Source organism: Callithrix jacchus, chromosome 19 (assembly GCF_049354715.1).
Source record: "Callithrix jacchus isolate 240 chromosome 19, calJac240_pri, whole genome shotgun sequence".
NCBI lineage: Eukaryota > Metazoa > Chordata > Mammalia > Primates > Cebidae > Callithrix > Callithrix jacchus.
In genome coordinates this window covers 4,342,315-4,353,903 of record NC_133520.1, presented here as the reverse complement: position 1 = coordinate 4,353,903, position 11,589 = coordinate 4,342,315, and the positions used below count along the sequence as shown (strand labels likewise).

At 41.1% G+C, this 11,589-nt stretch overlaps 1 protein-coding gene across 6 annotated transcripts in view; it reads left to right on the top strand.

Annotated features, from left to right (window-relative positions):
- The window catches only part of CNIH3 (cornichon family AMPA receptor auxiliary protein 3), a 336,804-nt gene that overhangs the window by 189,885 nt on the left and 135,330 nt on the right, over positions 1–11,589 (top strand). The gene's annotated exons all lie outside the window — the stretch shown is intronic.

Sequence of the window (11,589 nt, the reverse complement as noted above, 5' to 3'; positions counted from 1 at the left end):
TACTACTTCTTTTTTTTTAAAACTTTTTTTTTTTTTTTTTTTTTTTTTTTCCTGAGACAGGGTCTCCCTCTGTTGCCCGGGCTGGAGTGCAGTGGCATGATTTCAGCTCATTGCAACCTCCACCTCCCAGGCTCAAGCTATCCTCCTGCAGCCTCCCAAGTAGCTGGGACCACAGGCATTGCCACCATGCCCAGCTATCTACTCTGTTACTTCTTAGGCAAAAACATGGCTTGCTGATTTGCTGCATCCAGTCCACACAGGCCAAACTGGCTTATACCTGGTTTTCGGGTCATAACTGCTACACATCTGCAGGGCAAAGAGAAATTAAGTGGCTTGCCTAAAGTCACATAGCTTGAAAGTGGGAAGCTCAAAACTTCCCAACGAGCTTGTGATCTGATTCAGTTCAGTTAAAAATACCTCCGCTGGTATTCAATGTTCCTAACACAAAGAAATGATAAACATTTGAGATGATGTTTATACTAACTACCTGATCTGATCACTATACATTATATGTATCAAAACATATGTACCTCACAGATAGGTACAATTATTGTCAATTAAAAATTTTTTTTAAATAAAAATAAAACAATGTCATTACAGGAAGTGAGCAAATTTAGAAAAAAAATACCTCTATTGAACACACACTCCGTCCAGAGCCTTGTGCTGGGTGCATCCATAGACATTTGCTGCCCTCTGTCGCTGTTCTTATCAAGGTCATAGACAGCTTCTGTGCATCTCTGTTAGATTTCGAGCTCCTTATAGGCAGGGATTGAGCTCTGTTTATTGTGCCTGCCGAGTAGTAAGTGCTCTAAAAATAAATGAAAGGTTGGCTCTATTCCTGTCTACATGTTGCTTATCATCTGGGGAAGACTTGTTGAAAGTCATCTACAAAACCAGTTAGACCATGATAATTACATTTACTCATTTATGGAATAGTTGCTGGACACCTATTTTATGCCAGACACTAGGAGGGGTATTGGGAATTCTAAAGATGAAGAAAAAAATCTCCAGTGTCAAGAACCTGCCACCTTAGAGAGGGAGATAGACGGGAAGAGTTGAATTATAGAGTGCTGTTCCTATAATGGTATCCTACCCATTGTAGTCAAATTCATAGAGACAGAAAGTGAAAAGTTATTAATAGCTGGGAGAAGTGGGGAATGAAGAATTATTGTTAATGGGTACAGAGCTTTAGTTTGAGTTGAAAAAGTTCTGGTGATGGATGGGTGATGGTTGCACAGCAATGTGAGTGTAATTAATGCCACAGAACTGAACACTTAAAATGGTAAATTTTATGTATATTTATTTTGCCACAATAAAGCAAAACAGAAAAGTGCTCTGCAGCCTGAGGACAAGTGACCCCTAGAGCCCAAGCCTGGCCCAGGTGGCCTGGCCACTGCATCCTGATCCAGTCTCCACATCCTTTGCACCCCTGCTTGTCTGGAAGGGACTAGAGCAGGTATGGGAACTGGAGCAAATGGGGGTTGAGGATCTGGAACAGATCTTATCTAAGCTATGAGAGCTTCATTATACACCTCACCTTTTGAGAAGCCACAAGTTCTGTCTATAGTGGGTGCTGTTCTATGTTATTTCATGTGATGGTTGGTCAGGTGCAGCCACACGAGACAGGATCGGGAAAAGGAAGTTTATTACACACACAGGTCCTAGAAGCAGGAGGTGTGGCACACAGGGCCACAAGGGAACGCACCAGTGTAGGTCAGGAGGCCGACAGGGCCAGAGTGAGGGAAGATCTAGGCCATGGCCTTTATTGGGGTTTCTGCAGGAAAGATAAGGCTGGGCAGTGTAAACAGTTTTGGATTGGCCAATTTGCATTATAAACGGCAGGCTTTGGGTTCTATAGGGATGGTCTTTAGTTGCCTGGTACCTGGCTCTGGGATGACTAAGGCAGAAGAATATTGCTTCTTATAGTACACAGATCCCATAGAGGAGATGTGACTAGATAGGCCAGCCCCTGCAGGGGCAGTCTCTCCCCATCCAGAAAGAGTTTTAAGATAAACATTAAAATATACAGAAAATAAAAATGTAAACACACATCGTTTTACTGCACTTTGCCTACTGTGTCTCGCTGATGTGTTTTTTTTTTTAACAAATTGAAGGTTTGTGACAGCCTTGAGTTGAGCAAATCTGCCAGCGCCGTTTCTCCAGCAGGATGTGCTTGCCTCACATCTCTGCGTCACATTTTGGCAATTCTCACAATATTTCAAACTTTTTCTTTATTATTATATCTGTTGTGGTGATCTGTGATCAGTGATTTTTTATTTATTTATTTTTTTGAGACAGAATCTGGCCTTGTTGTCAGCCTGGAGTGCAGGGGTGTGATCACAGCTCACTGCAGCCTTGAACTCCTGGCTGTGATCCTCCCACCTCAACCTTGGAATTAGCTGGGACTACAGGTGTACTACACCTGGATAATTTTAAATTAGCCACACCTGGTTAATTTTAAAATTTTTTTGTGGAGATGGGGTCTTACTATGTCACCCAGGCCAGTCTCAAACTCATGGGCTCAAGTGATCCTCCCACCTTGGCCTCCCATGGTGCTGGGATTACAAGTGTGAGCCACTGTGCCCAGCCTGTGATCAGTGATCTTTGATGTCACTATTGTAGTCATTTGGGGGACCACAGTTGTGCCCAGCTAAGACAGCAAATTTGATCTATAAATGTTGTGTGTGTTCTCACTGCCCCACCAACTAGCTATTCCCCTAACTCTCCTTTTCCTTGGGCCTTTCTTTTCCCTGAACTGTTTTCTATTGCCTAAACAATAATATTCAGTTTAGGCAAATGAATAACCCTACAATAGCCTCTAAGTGTTCAAGTGAAAGGAAGAATCGCATGTCCCTCATTTTAAATCAAAAGCTGGAAATGATTTAGCTTAGTGAGGAAGGCATGTCTAAAGCCGAGACGGGTCAAAAGCTGGGCCTCTTGTCGGTTAGCCAAGCAGTGAATGCAAAGGCAGAGTTCTTGAAGGAAAGTAAAAGCACGACTCCAGTGAACACACAATGACAAGAAAGCGGAACAACCTTATTGCTGATGTGGAGAACATTAAACGGAAGGTCAAACCAGCCACCACATACCCTTAAGCCAAAGCCTCACCCAGAGCAAGGCCCTAACGCTCTTCAACTCTATGAGGGCTGAGAGAGGTGAGGAAGCTGCAAAAGAAAAGTTTGAAGCTAGCCGCGCTGGTTTACAAGGTTTAAGGAAAGCAGCCATCTCCGTAACATCCACGTGCAAGGTGAAGCAGCTGGTGCTGATGGAGAAGCTGCAGCAAGTTATCCAGAAGGTCTAGCTAAGATAACTGACGAAGGTGGCTACACTCCACAACAGATTTTGCAATGTAGCTGAAACACCTTCTCTTGGAAGATGCCATCTTGGTATCTTTCATAGCTAGAGAGGAGAAGTCAATGACTGGCTTCAAAGTCCCAAACTCACTCTCTTATTAGGGGCTAATGCAGTTGTTGACTTCAAGTTGAAGGCAATGCTCATTTACCATTCCAAAAAATCATAGAGCCCTTTAATATACTCTGCCTGTGCTCTCTAAGTGGAACAACAAAGCCTGTGTGACAGACATTTGTTTAAGCATGGTTTACTGAGTATATATGTTAAGCCCACTGTTGAGACTTAGTGCTCAGGAAAAAAGGTTTCCTTTCAAAATATTACTGCTCATTGACAATGTACCTAGTTATCCAGGAGTTCTGACGGAGATGTGCAAGGGTATGAGTATTGTTGTCATGCCTGCTTGCACTACTCCGTTCTGTAGTCCATGGGTTGAGGAGTATTCTCAGCTTTACAGTCTTATTATTTAAGAAATACATTTTATAAGGCAATGGCTGACATAGACAGTGATTCCTGTGATGGATCTGGGCAAAGGAAATTGGAAACTGTTTTGTATATGTTTTTGTCTGTGGTTCTTGGCTCATAACTTCCAGAACCCTTATTATTTCCCAATGACTAAAACAAGAAGAATATCTTTTATTAAAGTATTTGGGCTTTTGTCCATGGGTCCCAAAGCAGCTTTGGAACAGCTCAGAGTGAGAAAGGTGAGAGATAGTCATTTGTTATAATGTTGGGGCACTTTAGGTTACAGAAACAGGCATCATAAAATAGAATCTTGGCTAGGTGCAGTGGCTCATGCCTGTAATCCCAGCACTTTGGGAGACCGAGGTGGTGGATCACCTGAGGTCAGGAGTTCGAGACCAGCCTGGCCAACATGGTGAAACCCCATTTCTACTAGAAGTACAAAATTAGCTGGGCGTGGTGGTGTGTGCCTGTAATCCCAGCTATTTGGGAGGCTGAGGTGGGAGAATTACTTGAACCTGGGCGGGGGGTGGAGAATGCAGTGAGCTGAGATCACACCATTGCACTCCAGCCTTGACAAAAAGAGCAAAGCCCCATCTCAAAACAAAAACAAAACAAAACAGAATCTCTATCTGTCCTTCTCCTGCTCTCCTTTCACCTGCTCCTTTTTTTCTCCAAAGCAGGGATCTCTCCTGCTCTTTCTGTCTTGGGGCTAGCCATAAAGAAATTCTCTGACCTACCAAGAAGAATCTGAACAGACAGGCCTTGCTAGGTTTCCTTGCTCAGTTTATTAATATAAAATCATACTCCTTTGGTCCAACCACATTTCTATACAGTTGTCCATGCTTCAGTCATGCCTACCCAATGAAGTCTTCATAAAGGGCTCAAGAGGATGGGGGTGGAGGGTACAGAAAGCTTCCAGACAGCTTAACTTGTGGAGGGTCCTGGAGGGTGATGTACCTATGGGGGGCATGGAATCTCCCCATCCCTTTGCCCATACCTTTCTCCATGCATCTCTATCTGTATCCTTTGTCATATTCTTTATAATAAACTGGTAAACATAAATAAGTGTTTCCCTGAGTTCTGTGAGCTGCTCTAGCAAATTAATCTACCTGAAGGAAAGGAGTCATAGGAGCCCTGATTTTTAGCTGGTCGGTCAGAAACGTAGCTGAAATGACCTGGGGCTTGTGATTGGCATCAGAAGTGGGGGGTGGGGACTGAGTCCTCAACCTGTGGGATCTTAAGCTATTTCCAGGTAGATAGTGTCAGAATTGAATTGAAGGACACCAAGCCAGAGTCCACTGCAGAACTGATTGTTCGCTTGTTGTGTGGGGAATCCCACCGACATTGTGATGTGAAAGCAGAAGGAGAAGTAGTTTTTTCTTGCCACGCAGAAACCTCCTGGAAAGGATTCACCATTCTAAGATGCCATTAAGAACATGTGTAATTCATGTGAGGAGGCCGAAATATCCACATTAACAGAAGTTTGCAAGAACTTGATTGCAACCCTCATGGATGACTTTGAGGGGTTCAAGGCTTCAGTGGAGGAAGTGACTGCAGATGTGGTGGAAATAGCATGAGAACTAGAATCAGAAGTGGAGCCTGAAGGTGGGAGAGAATTGCTGCAATCTCAAGATTAAATTTGAATGTTTGAGGAGTTGCTTCTTATGGATGAGCAAAGAAAGTGGTTTCTTGAGATGACATCTACTCTTGGTGAAGACGCTATGAACATCGTTGAACTGACAACGAAAGATTTAGAGTATTACATACATTCAGGTAATAGAGTAGTGGCAGGGTATGAAAGAATTGGCTTCAATTTTGAAAGAAGTTCTACTATGGGCAAAATAGTATCAAACAGCATTGCATGCTACAGAGAGACCTTTCTTGAAAGGAAGAGTCAGTTGAAGTGGCAAACTTCATTGTTATTTTAGGAAATTGACAGAGCCACCCAACCTTCAGCAACCACCATGTTATCAGTCAGCAGCCATCAACATGGAGGCAAGACCCTCCACCAGCAAAAAGATTAAGACTTGCTGGAGGCTTAGATGACCATTAGCATTTTTTTAGCAATAAAGTATTTTCAAATTAAGGTTTGTACGTTATTGTTTTAGACCAAATGCTATTGCACATTGAATGGACCACAGTATAGCATAAACATAACTTATATGCCCTGGGAAACCAAAAAATTCATGTGACTCTGCTTTTCTGTGGTGGTCTGGAACCGATCCCACAGTATCTCCTAGTTGTACGGGTATAAACAATACAGGTATCAGATAAAAGGTCACTTGATGAATAAATAACTTTGGCAGTTACGTATTGCTGCAATAGGTAATTACATAATTGCTACATAATAATATCTATTGTTAACAAGTGGGATCATAAATCTAGAATGTAATGTATGTGTATATAGATGTTCTTCTTATTTTAATGGCTACCATGCAGCAATAGATAACTGCACAAGTTATTTTAGTTACTCCAATTTTAGTTGTTTAAAACAATAGCCACCCTTTATTTGCTCATAACTCTGCACTATGAAATGGGCTCAGCTGGGTACTTGTCTCTGCTCCAAGTGGTGTTGGCGGCACTTACCTATGGGTTTGTAATCTGTTGGCGGGCTTACTGAGCCAAGATGGCCCTCCTCAAATGTATGGCATCTTGGAAGCAAGACTGGGACAGCTAGTGGCTGGCTGGGCCTCTTGTTTCTTATGGAGTATCATATTTAATGAATCAGTTTTTATTAATTTTTCATTACCTTCAATCCATGGAGGTTTGCAAACAGCTTTTGGCAGAGTTGAAGTGTTTAATAAATAGAAACAACTTAAAAACTCATTATGTTTTTTACATAATTTATTAGACAATTCAATAATTTGTCATTTAAATTATCATAATTATATTTGTACTATACAGATTTATATAAATAAGTTCATAATTTATTTGTTCATTTAATCATTTTACACAACTTATTAGATATTCTAATAACTTTCTTAGAATTTATCATTTGCTTTGTTTCATGTGGCATATTACATTTCTTTGCTTCTGTAGTTTTAAAATTTATTCTTATGCACTTAATAACTTTTATTGATTGTTGAGTTAAATTATTGATTTAACAGAAACATTTCTCATAAAGACATGAGGAAGTATATATATCAGTATTGGAATATTGTTTATTATGGCTAATTCTCTAAATTATGTTTTAATTTTCCAAATATTTACTCCTATTTCAGATGTTATGTTAAAATGAATATAAAATTTCTAACTCTCTTTGCATTACAGCATTGCAGGTTTTCTACTGGGGCTTCATAGAAAATTAATGAATGACATTTTACTGTGCTGATTCATAAGTTCTCAAATAAGTTACTTTCTCATTTCAGTATGTTTTCTAGCAAGTGAGTACATAAACCTAGAATGCAATGTAAGCTTATATAGATAGTATTTCTTAATGCCTATTGAATATTTCATGTTTGAAAATGCTATTCTCTCAATTTTTAATTTCAGTTCCAAGATCATCAGGTATATTACTTAATTCTCAGTTTTTTTTCATCGATGGTATTTTTTAAAAGAGATGCTCTGTCATGCAGGCTGGAGTGCAGTCGAGTGGCTAGTTATAGGCACAATCAGAGTACTGCAGCCTGGAACTCCTGGCCTTAAGCAATCCTTCTACCTCAGCTTCTTGAGTAGTGGGGGGACTACAGGCACCTGCCCCTCTGTGCCCAGCCCCGTCTGTGGTAGTTTTTATGGACTGCATTGTGTTCTCCCAAAATTCATATGTTGAATACTCAACCACCAATGTAACTGTATTTGGAGAAAGTCCCTCTAACGAGGTAATAAAGGTTAAATAGGGCCATAAGGGTGCAGTCTTAATCTGTTAGAACTCTTGTCCTTATAAGAAAAGATACCAGAGATCTCTCTTTCTTCCCATGTGTGCGCAGAAGCAAGGTTATGTGAGGACACAGAGGGAAAGTGGCTGTCCACATGCTAGTGTTACAGACAGCGAGTCCAAATGCGTCTGCAGCAACCTCAATTCTTGCCTCCTCAGAAGAGAGAATTTGACTGAGAGGCATATGGCAGAGTGAGAGATGGAAACAAGTTTTAGAGCAGAAGTGGAAGTTTATTAAGAAAGTTTTAGTACAGGAACAAAAGTAAAGTAGACTTGGAAGAGGGCCAAGTGGATGACTTGAGAGATTCAAATGCGCAGTTTGACCTGTGACTTTGGGTTTTGTTCGCTGGCATGCTTCCGGGGGTTGCGTCTCTTCTCCCCTCAGGCTTCCCTTGGGTTGGGCTGTCCACATGCTCAGTGGCCTGACAGCACTTGGAAGGAGCTGCATGCGGAGTGTGTTCACTGGAGTTGTACACATGCTCACTTGAGGTGTTTTTCCCTTACCACTCCAGTGTTCCTAGATGAAGGAACACTGTATACCAGTCAACTCCGCCGTTTTGCCTCTTAGTGTGCATGCTAGAGCCCATTGGCCCAACTCCTGAGATCTTACTGGGAAGCTGCAGATTCCATCAGTTTCAGGTCTTTTCCATCCATTGTGAGACTGCCTTTCCCTGGCGCTGGCTGTGACCAATTATTATTTTAGAGAGATAGTGTGACAACTGCCTGATCATCACCTGATGGTCACATGACATTCCTGGTGTGTGTGGGTCTCTCTGGCACTGCTTATGTCTGCCTGACTCCCTACTGTAACACTAGGACGACAGCCCACACAAGAGACTTAATTTTACAGTACCTAGATGTGGATTTTCAGCCCCTAGAGCCATGAGAAAATAAATTTCTATTGTTTAAGCCACCTAGTCTGCTGAGTTTTGTTATAGCAGAGTGAGTAAAATAATATAGTAGTCAATATCATGCTTATGAAGAAAAAATTAATTATTGAATTAATATCTCATTGCATCATCCAGTGGGGATTGAATACAGTGACTTAGTGCCAAATTAAAAATATGCAGAAATGTTTCTAAAACTTTGGCTGAAATGCCAAACTTTCTCTGTAGCATACAAACACTAGCACTATCTGAACCATATGCTTCCATGAAAATATTTCTTACTGGTACCGTTTTTCTCCAATATTAACAATATAGTTTGTATATTATTTATAATATTATTCCTTTCAACTCCACAAGATCAACGAAGTTTTAAATGTCTCATTTAAAATACATTATTAAATGCTTTTATGTGAAACCATGGCATAGAAAATGAATGACATTGACATTTTACTGTCTTGATTTATAAAATCTCAAGTAAGTTGCTTTCTCATTTCAATGATGTTTCCCAACAAGTGGGACCATAAATCTAAACCGCAGTATGTACTTACATGGATATTATTTTTTAATGGCTATTGAATATTTCATGTTTGAAAATGCTTAGTACATGCTGTATAGCAAGCAACATTTCAAAGATTACTTCCGTAATATTTTAAATTGCTTTATCAATGTTTTGTCAAATTTACAGCACTTTTCTTTCAAATGCATTGTTTTCTGAAATTGATCTCTGGATTGTTTTTCTCATAGATATTTACATTTTAAAAATAGAACTGTGTGCTGGGAAAAACAGTAAAGGAGAAAGGACTTACAGAGTGCCTGCATAAATTGGTTATGAGAAACATATAAGCTGCAGAAGGCCCCAGGAGGCCTCTGGGGAGGAAGGCCTCTCCATGCCTCATGTGCAGGGTGACCTAGGCTCTGTACATAAACACTGTGCTCCATGACGTAAAACCCCCTCCTAGCAGTATGACGTAGCCAGACTTGTAGACTCCTTGTAAGGCCAGCGTTCCATCAGCTGTACATAGATTATAAGCTAAAGATAACCACATGTTCTTGTTTCCTGAAACTCCCAAACTGCCACTGTTACCAGTCCTTAGGATGATACACCAGTTCTGGCTCAATGATTCATCCACCATCACTCCACCCCTACCCTACAGATCAAAGTCATTGTAATCAATAAATAGTGTGGATGATCAGAGCCTGGGGCCTTCACTGTTGCCTCCAGAGTAATAAAGTGATGGCGTTGTGGTCCCACTTTTTCTCTTAATCTGTCTTTCTCTCATTCTTTTGTCGCCACCGAACTCGGGTTACCCATGGGTGATGTGGGGCTCATGGATTCCCTACAACTGTGAGCTTTGATAGAATGTGATTGCCATTCTGAAGAGTATGTAAATTGTCTTGGAAGAATAATAATTTTTCCTTCAACCTTCATAAGTTCTTATTTGAAAGGGACCCCTGTAACAAAAGACAGATTTATAAGAGAAAACCAAACAGAAGCTTATTAACATGTATATTTCATATGTACATGGGAGACACTGAGGGAATGAGTTCTCAAAGAGGTGGCTTTGAATTCCAGCTTACATGGAGTGTTCAACAAAAAAACAGTAAATTTTTAGAGAAGTAACAAGAAAAAGGAAAAGGACTTTGAATCTCTAGAGGTGGCAACTTTGGGAAAGGCAATTTAATGGCAGATAAAGGTTGGTTAGTAAAGCTCATTAATGTAGCTTCCTTGGGTACCATCTTGGGCCAGAAACGGTCTGCAAACCAAAAAGTATCTGAGACAGGTCTGAGTCAATTTAAAGTTTATTTAGCAACGTTAAGGACATGCCTGGGGGGAAAAAAGCAACACAAAACCACAGAAACAATCTGTGATCCCTGCTGTTTCCAAAGATGATTTTGAGGGCTTCAGTATTTAAAGGGGAAAAGCAGGATGGAGGGGAAAAGGGAGGCCATGGTCACATTACTGAATCCACATGTTATGAGAGGAAAGAAGGAGATAGGCAGAAGAATAGTCCATTATGTATTTGTCTTGCACTCAGTCAATCGACACTTTACATGAGATGAACATAGAGTAGCTCCTGTGGGGCTACCTGGCCTTTTATCTGCAGCTATTTGCTTAGGAACAAGGAAAGGCAGTTTCTTGGCATGACTTAATCAGCTTCTGCTTAATTTTTCCCTTTGGCATAGTGGATTGGGGTCCCAAGATTTCATTTTTCTTTCACAGTTTCAATGCTGTCTATCCTGGTAGAGGATGGGCCAGGATACCTTTTGTCTTTGTAGACCTGTGTCCTGCTTTTAGGCAAACAGAGGGAGGGCAGAGAACTTTTCCTGTAGCTGCTTCTTCTTGATCACCTTCAGCTCGGTGATCCGTATTTTGGGGTAGCATATGTTGGTCTCCCACAAAGTCTTTTAACAATGAACTTTGAGTGCCATTTGCATCTAATACGTACGTCAGTAGCACTGGTGAGACACATGTTTTTTTCATGGCTTTTGTCAGTGTGAAAGAGACACTTGTATTTTTGTTAAAATAATAAATTTTTCTTATTGAAGAAATAAAAAGTGTGTTATTTTGCACTGCTGTCTGCACAGTGTAGAGGATGTCTGAGTGGTCTGGATGACATTCCAGGCTGTGGTTCCTTACTGATGCCTGCACAGTGTAGAGGATGTCTGAGTGGTCTGGATGACATTCCAGGCTGTGGTTCCTTACTGATGCCTGCACAGTGTAGAGGATGTCTGAGGTGGTCTGGATGATATTCCAGGCTGTAAGTGTAGAGGATGTCTGAGTGGTCTGGATGACATTCCAGGCTGTGGTTCCTTACTGATGCCTGCACAGTGTAGAGGATGTCTGAGGTGGTCTAGATGACATTCCAGGCTGTGTTTCCTTACTGATGCCTGCACAGTGTAGAGGATGTCTGAGTGGTCTGGATGACATTCCAGGCTGTGGTTCCTTACTGATGCCTGCACAGTGTAGAGGATGTCTGAGTGGTCTGGATGACATTCCAGGCTGTGGTTCCTTAC